The sequence below is a fragment of the Danio rerio genome, chromosome 2 (genome assembly GCF_049306965.1).
Source record: "Danio rerio strain Tuebingen ecotype United States chromosome 2, GRCz12tu, whole genome shotgun sequence".
Lineage (NCBI taxonomy): Eukaryota > Metazoa > Chordata > Actinopteri > Cypriniformes > Danionidae > Danio > Danio rerio.
The window spans coordinates 35,053,759-35,068,882 of NC_133177.1; the positions used below are offsets into that span (position 1 = coordinate 35,053,759).

General features: G+C 35.9%; 1 long non-coding RNA gene across 5 annotated transcripts in view; it reads left to right on the forward strand.

Annotated features, from left to right (window-relative positions):
• Positions 1-14,885, forward strand: part of si:ch211-139k8.2 — a 78,468-nt gene extending 63,583 nt beyond the window's left edge. The window contains exons 5-9 of one of the 5 annotated variants that reach the window (XR_012392751.1): positions 5,328-5,464; positions 5,763-5,958; positions 6,039-6,175; positions 8,511-12,459; positions 12,504-14,885. This is a non-coding gene — a long non-coding RNA (si:ch211-139k8.2). Of the gene's footprint in view, positions 1-5,327; positions 5,465-5,762; positions 5,959-6,038; positions 6,779-8,510; positions 12,460-12,503 lie in introns of those variants that run through there. The other 4 variants (XR_012392750.1, XR_660167.5, XR_223198.6 and 1 more) reach the window with 4 other exon arrangements.
• Positions 14,886-15,124: the final 239 nt, after the last annotated feature.

The window sequence follows — 15,124 nt, forward strand, 5'->3', positions numbered from 1 at the left end:
AGAATTGGGATTGGGCCTAAATGAGAGCTCTTGCTTGAGACTAATATAAAACTTGAATTGTTGGCATGTCATTGCAAAAAACTGATCATCTGTATTGGCTTCATCCAGGAATAATGCCAGTGGTGTAAAGTTATAAAACCCCTGCTAAAATGATTCTGAATTAGTAGGACAAAATGTATCATTTATTTGTTTATGGAGTAGATTTGAAGTGTTTTTTATTAGATTTTTGATCAGTCATGTTTTTTTTTTTAATAGTTTGTTTCATTTCTTTCATTTTTATTGAAGTAATTCAAAATCACCTTTAACTTGTGTTGGAAATATAACTTAGTCAAACTTTAAATTTTTTGTTGAATTTTTCTTATATGGAGCTCATATGGGCTGGCTGATTAATTAAAAAAAATAATTGAAATCAACATTCAGAACCTATAATCGATCTAATTATTTTCAGTTACTTTCCCTACTGCGTTTTCCCCACTCTAATTTATACTTCTGCGTTGAACGCACTGTTGTGGTCCGGCAATGCCTTCGTGCAGTCGCATACACGTGCACCTCTAAAAAAAAAAAAAAAACTACACAATGCACTTTTGCACTACATTAATTATGATTGGAAGCTTTGCCAGAAAATCATTGAGATGTCATATTTTTCATTACAATAAAATTTTTATTTACATTAAAATATTTGTTTACTGAAGATTCAAGAAATGCGCTGTTAAAATATTATTTACAGGATATACAAGAATTATTTTATTTAGAAGAGATACTGCTTGTTTTTTATTAATGTGAAAAACACCGTATTAATAATTAATATTGTTTCCAAAAGTGCAAGTTATTTATTAAAACAATTAAGAAAGAGAGACTGTTGGTTTTAGGCAGTGTGTGTTTTAATTTTAGTTGTTCAACATTGAAGCAAGTATGGATAGTAAAGAGTGTGTTTTCTTTATCTTAAAATCAAGTAATGCACCCTTCATTTAAACATCTCTGACTTGTAATTTGTGAGCGTATTTACTGTACAAAACCTGTCAGTGAACTATGAGGGCAAAAAAATACATAAATAAAATAATCCTTCTTTAATCGTAATCGAGTTAAAATGTTCAATTAATCGAGATTTTTATTTTAGACCAAATCGCCCAGCCCTAAGCTTACCTCTTTACTTTATATGAAACATGTCTGCTTTAGAAGACTAAACATGCAGCACTTCTTCTGTTGAAATCACCTTCTCTCTCACAGTGTCCAGTGGAAAGAGAGAGGAAGTCAATATTGTGATAGGAACATGTGTTTGGGTGTTGGGGTTTGTATGTGGTCAGACCTCTGTTGTTGTTTTCCTCCTGTGGGAAATCTCTCTCGTGCGCGCAACGGACACGGCTCTCTGAATGTTGTGGTTACTGCTGCATCTCTCCACTTGTGAGGTGCAGAAGGTTATGCAATCACTGATAAATAAAATTCCAGTTTAGCTGGAATGCTGAGAAGGCCCAGTACTTTCCTTGACAGTCGCAACGACCTTGCCTGAAAGAATGTTTGGAAAAAAAAAAGACACAAGCCACAAAATAGTTACATTATAAATTGCATGTCAGCACATACAGACTTGGGAAAGCGGGAGTTGAAAGAGAAATTTTTTTTGCATCACACATCCTTTACTAACTCGTTCCTGTCATGGCTTTCTCCCCCATTGTGGATTGTTATGGGAACATCCAAAAATCGCTTATGAAAGCGATAACTGCGTGTGTGGTTGTGAGTTATGTGCATTTTAATGATGTAAGACTATCTATTGCACACCATTTAACATTTAAGGGATTTCATGCAGCCTGATATATTTTCCAACCCAAAATCTTAGGTGATTTGGCTGAGGCTGAAGAACTTAATTTAATAATAAGGATGAATGACTGTGGTGTCTGAGATGTAGTGATCCATAACTACACTTCTAAGCTGCTGAATCCATGTGAATCCCCCTCTCTGACGTAATTGGACTGCTTTGAGCTTGTGCTCCCTGAGAATTGGAAGTCTACTGTAGGGAAATCTCTTGCTCTTACGTTGAAACTTGAGCAACAGTATCTGCACTACAGCTGTGCCGTAATACATTACAAAGTATTCTGTGGGGCGGGGTATTTCAGGTCAGCGCTGCGATTAGCAAATAAACATGGAGTAATGTCTCAAGGCCGAAATGAAAATAAACAGATGATCTGGATCAGTTACTGCAATCTCCACTCTTTTTTTTTTTTTTTTAATAGAGACTTTGCCAACCAGACACTGCGGTCGATTGGACTTTCTGTACATTCTGTCAAATGACAAAGTGGAGTTCTAGGAAAAATCTTTCTAGGAAAAACCTTAAATACAGAGCACACCCTGCACTGCAAGTTTATTCCCTCCTTTCTCTTTCCACTTCTGCTCCTCTTTTTTTATGCAATAGTACATACTGTATTGCAGGTTAGGACAGTATTTGTGGAATTTGAACAATAATGCTGTTTAGACTGGCTGAGGATCCTTAGTTTTATGACAAGGTCATTTATAGCATTCATCAATGAGACTAATACGAGTAGTTTGTTTTCACATCTGTTAAATTCCTCCATTAGTTGTGATGGGTGCTTGTGTAATGTTAAACAAGCAGCATCTCAATAAAGCCTATTGTAATGGTTGTGATAATTCCCTGTGTTGGCCTCAGGCCAGCGCACTCCATCATCTAAATTGAATTTCTTTCGTCAGCTAAATGAATAAATAAAATCAGCTTTACACATCCCTTAATGTTTCCATATCCATCTTAATGTGCCTTTTCCATCTTATCAAGCATTTCTTCTTTATCATATACTGTACAGTAGGCATGGTACGATAACAGTTTTCAAATATTCCAAGGTTTGTAAAGCCAAGGTTTTAAAACCGCCAAAATGTTCTGTAGTAACATTCCTAAGGTATGTGCAAGATTTTTTTATTTACTTTTTTTTTAAGACAGCCCTTTAAAGCAGCAATTGACAACTTTATTGTGCTTATAATAAACACAATGTTATTATCTGTTGTTGTTGTGAATGCTAATGTAGTTATATTTGTAGTTGCCATACTCTAATTTGAATGCATATTTGCACTGAAGAACTGTCAGATGTTTTGTTCTGATTTTTGAATGTAATCACATAAAGTGCATCTTGTCATCCATCATTGCTAAATCACACGATGCAGTATTAGGATTTTTTTTAATACGCAATCCTGTTTACAGGTCACGTTGTACTTTGAGGTCCCACACACACACACACACATACACACACACACACACACACACACACACACACACACACACACACACACACACACACACACACACGTGTTTACTGGTTTTGTCAAATTCACGGGTACTGAGGAATATGGTGAAGGGGTTGTCCTGTGTGATAAGAGCACACCAACGGGCAGCCTGACCTTCAGAGGACTGGACTGAGCCTCTGTGAGGCAGCATGAAGCAGGAACACGAGGCTCCTACCTGAAAATGAACACAAACTCACATGAACAGTGATGTCAGCAGATATTATAAATAGGTCACGAGCACCTGTATGTGCCACCTACTGCTCTCAAAAGATGCAGAGATGTCAATTGGTAGTTGAATTTAATGGTGGTAAAAGTCTCTTTAAAGGGGTTTGCCAAGTATTTTTACATAATAACTTTTCGCAAAAAAACAAATAAGTATCTGGCTAGCACAAATTGTTGAACCCCCCCTATAAAAAATAAATAAATAAATAAATAAATAAATAAATAAATAAATAAAATATAAACTATAAAACAAAAAAATTAAAAAACAAAAATAGAAATAAATAAAATAAAAAAGAAATGTTAAACCTTTCAATTAAAATAAATAAAAAATAAAATATACAACTAAAAAATATTAAATAAAATATAATATAAAATGAAATGAAATTAAACCTTATTCCTCCCATATTGCATTTTAAAATAAAAATATAATAAAAAATAATAAAATGAAAAATAACATTTAAAAATAAAATAAAGTAACCTTATTTTTCCCATATAGCATTTTACACTTTCTATTAAGTATTACATATTATACTGTGTGCGTGCGTGTGTGTGTGTGTGTGTGTGTATTAATATGTATTATGTATACATAAAAAAAAAAAAAAAAATATATATATATATATATATATATATATATATATATATATATATATATATATATATATATATATATATATATATATATATATACATACAGTGGTATATTTCTAAAGGTGCCTGTTGGCTTGAAAATTTCAAATCAAATCAAAATCAAATCACTTTTTAATGTCACATCATCAGCAGCTTGTGTGCTATGATGAGTGAAAAGCTTAGGTGCTGGCTCCAGACAGTACAAACTACAGATCGTGCAAATACAACGACAGTACAAAATACATAAAATTTTCACCAGATGTTAACAACCAATGAAATATATATAGTTTACAAGTTAAATTATTTGTAATAAAATGAAAAGACACAGGAAAAAGAAATTATTGAACACATGTAGAAAGGGAGGTGTAAAAAGACATTGACATTTTTTAATTTCTAAAAATAAAACAATTTTAAAAACAATACAATTTAAAAATATCCAAATATTAAAAGTCCAGTTAAAGCTCAATGCACTAATGTACTATACGTTATTAATACAATAAATACTCCATATTTATATGAAGTCCTGGCTTTGTTTCTTTATCCAACAGATTTATTTTTTGTAATGAAAAAGGGTTAGTTTAAGCACAGTATGGGCCGTTTAACCCCACAGTGACCCCAGTGTATTATAATATAAATATGCATATTAATCGGTGAGTTCATCTAAAAATCAATGACAATGTAAGCATGATGACACCCTTATGCTGTAATGATTAGGTGACTAGATGTATAATGAGATGCTTTAAGTGCAGCACTAGCTCTTGGGCTGAGGAATTTCACATGGATCCTCAGTAAAGCTCAGGTTAATGGAATTGGGGATTGAGGACCCTGTGTTTAGATTAATGGGAGAGCGGGATGCTACACAGTTAAGGGGTGGGGGGGTCAACAGAGGGTACGGCCAATCTGGCTAGACTGTTTCGTCAGTGGATTCTCTCCTAATCCTCTTTCTCCGACTGCCACCGTGACCATGTGACCGCCTCTGAAACAGAAACCATGAATCTGAAGCTTCAAGCCAGATAAAGGGCTTAATGAATTGTAAATAAACTAGCATGCATTATGAATGATGAAATAAAGGCAGAACATAATCTGTGGATAAACCCTTAAAAGTCGGTCTTTCCAGGAAGGGCATTATCTAAATTTCACAAATAGTTCTCTTAAATATTTGCCCCCTCTTGTGTCATGTGCTTCCTCTTTTGCAGTGAAGAGGTTGTGTATCAGATAACCGTACCCTCTGTTGGTGGACTCAAATTGGACTGAATTCCTCAGTAAAGTGGTCTCTCATCTCTATCATGGGACGTGTTGTACTTCGTGGTTACTGGGTGGTCCTGTCACAGAGGTATGGTTTTCAGCACTCGCTCCTGTAATGCCAACTTTCCCACAACTCATATTTCAGCATGAAATGCAGTTTTGCCAGTTAAACATTCTTTAACGGGGCTCCCGGATGCAGTTGTCTTGTATATTTGTTTTTGTGGTTTGCACGTTATGCTAAAAGGACAAGCTGCCATGTGAACATTGATTAATTCTGTACTGTTCAGCACTCGTTTGACCATCACATCTTCTGTTTTTTTTTTTCTTATCTCTTTTTCCTTTGATTTCACTCCCCGCTTACTAACACTCTCTGTTCTTTATCTAAGGGCAGCAGGCCAGGCACACGTGTACCAGTGCTCTAAAGAAGGCCAGTTCAGTGGAAACTAGCAAGCAAACACTCCAAAAAGGACACGCGCTCCCTCAATGTCAGCAAATATTTGGTCACAACTTCAAAGAGCAGTGACAGTCATTTGAAACTGCGGATCGGACTCATGTTTGTCACTGTAAGAGCAGGTGGAATGTGTAAGTTTCTGGTTTAAAAATGTGATTTTATAATTGAATAGTGTTTTTTCCTTAACATTTGTTCTAATCTTTTTGATTAGTTCATTTTTCTTGCTTTATTTTTGTAGGCCACGTGGCAACATGTTTTAGAGGCAGTCTGTGATGTAACAGCACTGCTGTCACCTGCATGTCCAGCTGTGCTGGTGGCTCAGAGAAGTGGACTAATGAGGGTCCTAAGGTGAATCTGATGGATTGAATGAAGTGTAATTAGAAAGATGGATTGTCACTCAAGTGTGACAGCCAGCTCATTCTGTACCTGAAGTGTTCAGAAATCTGCCTACTAGTCTGTTAGGACTCTATGGACAAAAAATGTAATATCATTAACAAAGGGTAAAATATAGAGGTCTACAACTTGTTCCCTTTAAGGGTTTGGATTATGAAGAACATCACACCAAGTATGTTTATCTGAGGGTAGTCGGGCAGTTTATACAAGTGTGTATTATTTGTCTGTCTTTCTGTATGATATATTCTGACTCTTTGACTTTTGAATGAAATTTTACCCCAAAACTCCTGTACGCAGATGCATTGCAATGCATAATTTGTTCTGAGACAAAAGAGGTAAAGCACACAGCATATAATTATATCTCACAATGTCAGTGTCTAGTAATCTCATGAGTATTTGTATTCACATCAAATATGGTTCTACCAAATATATATATTTACTGTACTTATTAAAAAAGTCTTAATACATTGACACAAACAGCACAATATTGTGATACTGACTATCTAAAATGAATTGTTTTTGTATGACCATGTCCATAAACTAATAAAAAAATCTTGATTATGTAGTGTAATGTAATTTGATTAACCATTATTCATTTAATTATACTTTAGTTCACCATGGAACACACAATAGGCTTGTTAAGTCAAACTGTGACACCAAAACTGCCAAATAAAAACACAAAAGCAATCAAATTCATGCATGTGTTGTAATCCATATCTTTAGAATCTGTGTGTTTGTGAGGAACAGACAAAAGCCTTTATTCAGCAGTTTATTTAACTCTGTTTTACATTGATGCTCATTTTCACCTACAGTACCTGCTTTATCACAAAACCGCATCCTAACATTTAAAGGTGACTCTTGATGGCACGGCTTCTCGTCTGGTCCAGATGAGTGACCTAACGTAGGCATACATGCTAATGTGGAGGGCATGGCCCATGAGTCTCGTCACTGTTTGTTTTGTCTTCTGATTAGCCAGTTGTCCACTGGGGTTTTACACTCATGGAATTTACATGAGCACGAGGAAACAGTGGTGTCTGAGGCTCACAGTATGTTCATTTCCATTTACTCATCTTTTATTGTTTTACCATGCCTTGGTATACCCAGATTTTATTATGGGCACCTTTAAATTATTGCAATTGCACTATTATATGTATGTATGTATGTATGTATGTATGTTTATATATGTTTATATGTATATATATATATATATATATATATATATATATATATATATATATATATATATATATATATATATATATATATTTTTTTTTTTTTCTTTTATTATTATTTTGTAAATGAATTAAGTTGGGTTAATAAGTAGGAGTGTAATTATGTTTTCATTTTAGTAAATAAAGTGTTTTAGGTAGGGTTAGGATAAATGTACATCATTTGTTGGTAAAATAATAAGTGCATCTTTACAACTGCTACAAATTTTATTGACAAAAGATTTGTAAATATTTGTAGCTTTAAATCCATAGGTTTGTTTAAATTTCAGCAGTCTAAATTGTACCTTTCAACATCAGTGAAGTGATGCGTTCCAATACACATTTATAGACATTTTAGAGAGTTTGGATATTTGCATAAGTAATACTGCTAAATGTTACAATTGTTTCATTTTTTCATATTTAATGTACTTTGTTTCGACAAAAACACATAATTTAAATATTAAAAACACATTTTTTTTCATTTTAACAAAAATACAAAATAGTAAGATGTTTTTAATAAACTTAGTAACTTTATTCACCTAAGGGCACATTTAATTCATTAAATGTTACTGTAAAGAAAATAAAACTTTCTATTTGGCAAAGAGGATCACATGACATTCAAACAAGGAGTAATGACTTCTGAAAGTTCAGCTTTGCATAAACAGCTAATGGGTACAATTAGTACAAGATGTGTGTAAGAAATGTGATTCGCATTACAATTCACGAACCTGCAATGCACAAGCCAACATTTGTTTGCACAAACCCCATTTATCATGTTCCTCTGAGGCAATACATTACTAAATATTTGCAATCCATAGCCAAGATTTTGCTGAATGAGGGTTCATCACAGGGTTAAGCTGGTGCCGCCACAGTCATGACTCCGTCCCTTTTTTTCTGGCAGCCTTGATCCCTCAGGATTGCTTGACATTGCATCATTTATCTGTTCTGGTGTATTTAGCATAGTGAATGTGCGTCAGATTGAGTGAGAGCAAGGAAATCCCCTTTTGCCACGTGGGATATGAAAAAAAAAAAAAAAAAAGGCTCCAGTTGGACTCAAAAACTTTCTCTCTTTTGCCTTGCAGCAGTGAATGGACTCGCCACGCTCCACTGCCGGCATTTACACATCTCTCACCATGCGCCTTCCCGTGGAGATTGGCTCACTTCGTTTTCTTCATGATGAATGTCTCTCTGAACCTCTTGTGGCATTTGAGTGAACTGCCGCTATTTTACAGATTCCAGCCCAGACATGATTCATCCAATAGAAACTGCAGAGGAATTTGCTGCATCACAAAACACATACCCTGTTGAGGCTTTCATATGTACGCAGCATTCCTGTTTTGTGACCAACGCAGTCTTGAGAAATTCATTTATTTGTTCTCCTTTAGCCTATTCTTCAGCTTCAACAGCCTCTCCGGCACTTTCATCTCTCTATAGAGACGGGTTTGTATGAATAATATATGCCACATTGCCTTCCCATCATTAAAGGTGACCTTGGTTAATTATTGATCGGGTCAGATGATTACAGTCCTGACCTCTGTATGTTCTCATATGCAGCTTGGCTCGCTTTTCATGTCCACGTTCTTCCTTTCGTTATTTCTGGAGGCCCTGAGATGATGAACTACTGTCTGTTATTGTTGTTGGGGAGAGTCGGCGCCTTCACAGAGATGCAATGAAAATGCAACCCCCTTTAAGACTACTTGTGTTTTAATGAAATATGTGAGGGGTAATGTACAGTCAGCTCACTAAATAGACCCTGACAGGGTGATCAGGTTGAGCCTGAAGGGTTTTTTGTTGTTTCAATGACCGGCTGACTCTAAAATGTCCTGCTTATTACCCTGAAACTTCTCGAACGAATGTATGCGATGATGAATTATTGTTTAGTTGTTTTTATTATGCTTCATTTTAAAAAGAACCAAATCATAATACAGTTAAAGGTTAAGGTTCCAATCTTATTCAAGCGGAGAACTAACTAAAATCGGGTTTCATTAATTGTTGGAGTATTTTCTAGAATTTGACTTGCATTCAATGGCCACTTTGGGCAACGCAGTGGTAGTGTCCTGATGTGAATCTGATGGATACCTAGTAGGTAGTGCTGTCGCCTCACAGCAATAAGGTCACTGGTTTGAGCCTCGGCTGGGTCAGTTGGTGTTTCTGTGTGGAGTTTGCATGTTCTCCCTGCGTTTGGGATTGGGTAAGCTAAATTGTCCGTAGTGTATGAGTGCGAATGAAATGGTTTGCAGCTGGAAGGGTATCCGCTGGGTAAAACTTGCTGGATGAGTTATCGGTTCATTCTGCTGTGGTGACCCCAGATTAATAAAGGGACTAAGCCGAAAAGAAAAGAAAATGAATGAATAAATGAATAGCCACTTTATCGAGAGGGGTCTGGCTGCAGACTCGGTGCAGGTGCAATCTGAGCTGCATCCAATGCTTTTTAATGTGCTCACCTAACCCTCACCCCTCACTAGCTCCACTGAGTGCGTTGTGCCTGACATTGCATCTCTGAGCAATGCAATCCCAGCTTGCAATCTCGGGCTGCATCCAGATACTATTGATTTACCTGGTACAACCTAGTTCCATAGAGTAAATGCCTCAAATTTTAATGACATTGGTTTAACAAGGCGATGAAAAGATTTCTCAGGAATTTTGGTCCATACTGACATTGTGCAATTTGTGTAGATTTTTGTTTGCCTACACATCCATGATGTGTATCTCCAGTTGAATCCCAAAGATGCTTTATTGGACTGAGATCTTGTGACTGAAGGACATTTGAGTGTAGCAGACCAACTCTCATGTTGTAGAAACCAGTTTCAGAGTAATTGTGCTACATCACATGGTATATTTTCCTGCTGGAAGTACAGTAGTCATAACAAGATTAACACATTGGTCATAAATGGATGGACATGGTCAGCAATAGTATTGACACACTTGCAGGGTATATGATGTTTAGCTGGTACTCAGTGGCTCAGAGCAGTTCAATAACATAATCTCTCAAACTAATACACCACCAGCATCAAGGAGGATCATGCTTTCATGTTGTTGATGTCAAATTGTGACACTACTATCCAAAAATCGTTGTAGAAATCAAGACTTCTTAAATCAGGCAATTTTGATGAGCTTTGGTGTCATAATCATATGCAACTTCAGTTCTTAGCTGACAGAGTGAAGTTTTATCTGTTTTTGTAGCTCATCTGATTCAAGTTTCAGTGGTGTTATGTTCAAATATGCTCTTCTGGATCAGTAATGCATTCTTTTAGAGTTACATGTACTGTTGCCTTTTTAATAGCTCAAACTCCAATGTACCATTTGAACTGGGACTTCATGGTCATTCACTAATAATTTATATATTTGTTTTACTTCTTTAAACCACGTTTCGGAGTCAGGCTGTGATGTAACAACACACTAGTGTCCACCGTCACGTCCAGCTGTGCTCTTGGCTCAGAGAAGTGGACTAATGAGGGTCCTGATGTGAATCTGATGGATTGAATGAAGTCTAATTAGAAAGATGGATTGACACTTAAGCATTAAGTAGCTTAAAGCACTATGTAGCATTAAATAGCTTCTGTTCGGCTCCTTCTGTTCCTAAAGTATTCTAAAATCATCCTTCCTGCATGGACACTGTGGATGATACCTTTTAATGGGTCACAAATAACAAAAATAGGTGGTGAAATATAGAGGTGAACAACTTGTTCTCTCTGAGGGTTTTGATAATAGAGAATACAGAGCACATTTATGGGGGTGTAGACAGGCAGTTTCTCTTCTGCACATTTTGATTGTAGCAAGTAGTTATTTTAGTTACTGTTGTCTTTCTGTTAGCTTGAACTGATTTGGTAATTTTCCTCTGGTTTCTGACATCTAAAAGGTGTTTCTGCATACAAAATCACTGCTTACTGGATGTTTTCATTTTCTTAGATTTCACTATTCCGTTTCTGTAAACCCTAGAGATGGTTATGCATGAAAATCCCAGCACTTTCTGAAATATTTAGTCCAGACTGTCTCACACAAGCAATCCATGCCACATGCAAATTCATTTAAAGGGATAGTTCACCTAAAAATGACATTTCTGTCATCGCTTAATCTCTTTTCACTTGATCGAAAACTGTTGGAGATTCTTTTTTCTGTTGAACACAAAAGAAGATATTTTAAAGCTAAAAACCTGTAAACATCGACTTCCATTGCACTATGGAAGTCATTAGTTACAGCTTTCTTCGAAATATCTCCTGGTGTTCAACAGACTAATGAAACAAAGTTTTATAACCACTAGAGGGCGAAAAAATAGTGAGTAATTTTTCATATTTTGGGTGAACTGTCCATTTAAATTAATATGAGCGGATCATCTTGACCTAAATGCATTTTCTGTCACGTGATTGGCTGTGATGGTCTTGCCGCTAAGGTAGTCTATGAGTTGATGCATAAATTCAGCAGTGATGGGGCCAAGTTTAGAGGGCAGTAAGTGTGAATTTTCAGTAAAAGGTTGACATCTATGGAATGCCATGCCTATTGATTTAAAGTTACAATCAGAACTCCCAGTTTTTTTCTGTATAGCTGAAGGAATGGTTGAAATCTTAACAGTAATGTAAACATTAATAATAATAATAATAACAACAACAACAATAATAATAATAATTTATTTTACATAGTTCTTTTCTGGACACTCAAAGCACTCTACACATAGGGGGGAATCTCCTTATCCACCACCAATGTACAGCATGGATGACGTGACAGCAGCCATAATGCGCCAGACTGCACACCACACACCAGCTAATTGGTAAAGAGGAGACTAAGTGATGAAGCCAATTATGATATGGGGATGGTTATGAGGCCATGATGCACAGAGGTCAGTTGGCAGATTTGGCCAGGATGCTGGGGTTAAACCCCTACTCTTTTGAAGGACATCCTGGGATTTTTAACGACCTCAGAGAGTCGGGACCTTAGTTGAACGTCTCATCCGAAAAACGATATTAAGTATTATTTGTTCAGGTTGGTCAGGTTTACATTTCTCTAGTATGCAGATTGTTGTATTGTTTTGTAGAAGTTTTTTTTTTTTTTTTGGTGTAAAACCTAACTATAGGGACAAGGGCTGCAAATTAGTTTTATGCCATATGCCCTATGTACGCGGCATTGTTTGTCTTTGATTAACAGTGTCAAGTGGATTGTCCCTGTTAAATAAACAAATAAAAATTAGATGTTTGTACTGTATTAACAAGCAGGTGTACCTAATAAAAGTGACCAATTTGTTTTATTATTTACATCCCCATTTCTTTCCCGAATAATTTTAAAGTGTACATTTGTGGAGTAAGGAGTACTAAACATATTTAAAATATTTGCAAATGCTTTATGTAGGGCAATGGTCTCAAACAGTTCCTGGAGGGCCGCAGCTTTGCATAGTTTAGTTCCAACCACCTCCAACTCACACTTGCTTAATTGTCCATAGAAGTCTTGAACACCTTGATTAAGCTGGATTTATACTTTCGCCTGGCACTGCATCACACAACTCTGCTGACTGCGCGCGCACCTCACAAAATGGATGAGGCTTTTACACTTGCCACGTTCGCTGTTGTGATGGCTCTTTAAAATGACAGGGGGTGATCAAAAGAAACTAACTGTAAAGTCAGACAGATAAACAGAGAAGTTGAAAGTTTCCAGAACTACGTAATATTATTAATATCAATAAAGATTTTTAAACTTATTATTTTAATGACTATAAGGATTTTTATAACCGTTCGAGCTTTTTTTTAATCAAACTTTGATGCATCACTTGCTTTTGTTCATATCTCGGACAGTTTTACCTAATAAAGTTTATTAAAATATTAATGACAAGAGAAAATGAGTTGCTCTACAAATATATTTTTTATTACGGCAAGAATAAAAACAAAAAATAGTACACTTACTAAACAATACAGTTTTTAAAATCTTATTTTATTTAACCCGCTCCACAATTCACACATTATTGTCTGGCTATAGTTTCTTTCCTCTCCTTATGCTAAAAAGGCAATAATGGTCCAACATTCCAGTTATTAAAGAAACAATTTGTTACTTAATGATAGTTTTGTAACAATCAAATTGTTTTAAATTCAAATTGTAATATATACATCAGTGTAAAGCCTATGACTAGTGGAAAAACATATTTCTGTAATTGTGTACCAGGCTTTACTTTTGCCATGGCATCTTTTGGCTTAAACAAACTTCTCCCTCAGGTTTTTCACAATTCTTTTAACCAAGAATTATTGATTATCTGGTTATCTCTATGATCACGAATCATAGATGTCTGTTCAGTCATACCTTTTTCATACAAAATCTTTCAAAATGGTTCTTATTCAATTCTAATCAAATGCGGCACATTTTTTTGAGTCTCAAAAAAAATTATACACTCCGCCAGCCGAAATCATGTCCCGAGCACCCAAAGCACACCTCCGCAAACACATCAATGATTTCACATACAAAGTCAAGCGCACTAAAGCAAAATAACGGACGTGACGAGTACAAACCAGGCTTTAGTTGGATCAGCTATGTTTGATTAGGGTTGGAGCAGAACTATACAGAGCTGCGGCCCTCCTGGAATCCAGTTTGAGACCTATGATGTAGAGCTGCCAATAGCCTGCTGTGTTTTACTGCATTTATGAATATAATTATACATTTTGAATTGTACACCATTGTTATATTTCTCTATTTATTTTCTTTTATTCTCTAGTGTCTAGACAATGTCATTTTGACCCAGCACATAGTCAAGTGCAATACTATTACATCAGAAAGCACTCTCCACATCAGACATGCAGAATGATGACCTGGTTCACCTCGGGACATTGAACCAGAAGGATGGCAGGAACGTCACCTTGACCTTTCGGAGGCATTCCCTCATCGCCATTCCCCTCGGGCCTGAATGCTTTTAAATAAACCCTTAATGTGTGTTAGTGTGCTGACTCAACAGCACTCGTTCTGAGTTTGATCAGTCTGACCGAAGGTTGAGTCGGGTCAGCAATGAAGCACCTGTCACCCGTGTTTGTGTACATATATAATTTGTGAGTGAATGATGAATGTGACTAGCGGGAAAGAATTAGCTCAAATTATGAGCTTGTAATGACCTCATGATTTACAAAGGTTGTTTGTGTAGTGTTGTGTTACGCTAACATGTTTGTTTAAGCTGTAAAGTTCACGCAGTGGTCAAACCGCAGCATCTCCACTCTTGTTAAAGCATTTGTGACTGAAGTTACAGCAGCAGAGAGATGAGTTTATGTGTCTCTGAGTGCTCAGGTCTGGAGTGGAGAATGTGCTGACAGACACACACACACACACACACACACTGACAGTGTCTCTGCTGAATCAGCTCCAGTCACTGTCCTGCTGCTCTCACTCACTGATGTCTGACTGCCGACACAGACAAGCTCAGTACAAACTGACCATATACAGTCTGTAGATCACTAAACATTTTCTATTGTGAATGGTTAATTTCCTATAATTGTAAAAAAGAGGGAAAAAGCATTATTTTGTATTGTGTAATAATTACACTTCATTTTTTAGGTTTTAATAATTAGTTTTAATGGGTCTGAAATTTATTATGTTAATATTTTATTTAACATTTATATTACTATCAGTCTAAGATACGAGTCTAACAGTATAACAGAAACAAATTTGATAATATAATCCTAACTTGCCTAAAAGACAAAAAGTAGTCACATTAACGTCTGAGTTTTTAAAAAAT